Here is a 345-nt window from a genome sequence, read left to right as displayed (position 1 = left end):
CAAGTTGGGGGGCCATCCCGACCCACAGTCGATTTTCGATTTCTGGGGGTTTGGGAGTTTTTATCGTCGCTGTCGAAGGTAATCATTCATACGGGGCGGGCCTCGTCGAAACCCATGATCCTGAACACAAAATGGCAGTTCTCGGGAGAACGATCGCATGTCCCGACCCCCAACTGTCACTTCTGGGGAAGCCCCAAATTCTTCGTTTTTTTGTCGCAGCCATGTTCCCCCGGCGTTTCATGCAGTTCGATAAGGAAGGAAATACCGTATCATCGGTTTGGTAAGCCTACAAGTCACAGCCTACAAGTCACAAACTAACAGCCATCGCCAGAGTAGCTTTTTTAG

At 50.7% G+C, this 345-nt stretch overlaps 1 protein-coding gene across 1 annotated transcript in view; it reads right to left on the bottom strand.

Annotated features, from left to right (window-relative positions):
- The window catches only part of LOC119588230, a gene marked incomplete in the record, with an annotated part of 18,655 nt that extends 18,310 nt beyond the window's left edge, over positions 1-345 (bottom strand). The window contains 1 exon segment of the mRNA XM_037936930.1: positions 235-345.

This window comes from Penaeus monodon, chromosome 23, assembly GCF_015228065.2.
Source record: "Penaeus monodon isolate SGIC_2016 chromosome 23, NSTDA_Pmon_1, whole genome shotgun sequence".
In the NCBI taxonomy this organism is placed as follows: Eukaryota; Metazoa; Arthropoda; class Malacostraca; order Decapoda; family Penaeidae; genus Penaeus; species Penaeus monodon.
This window is presented reverse-complemented; position numbering and strand designations above follow the sequence as displayed.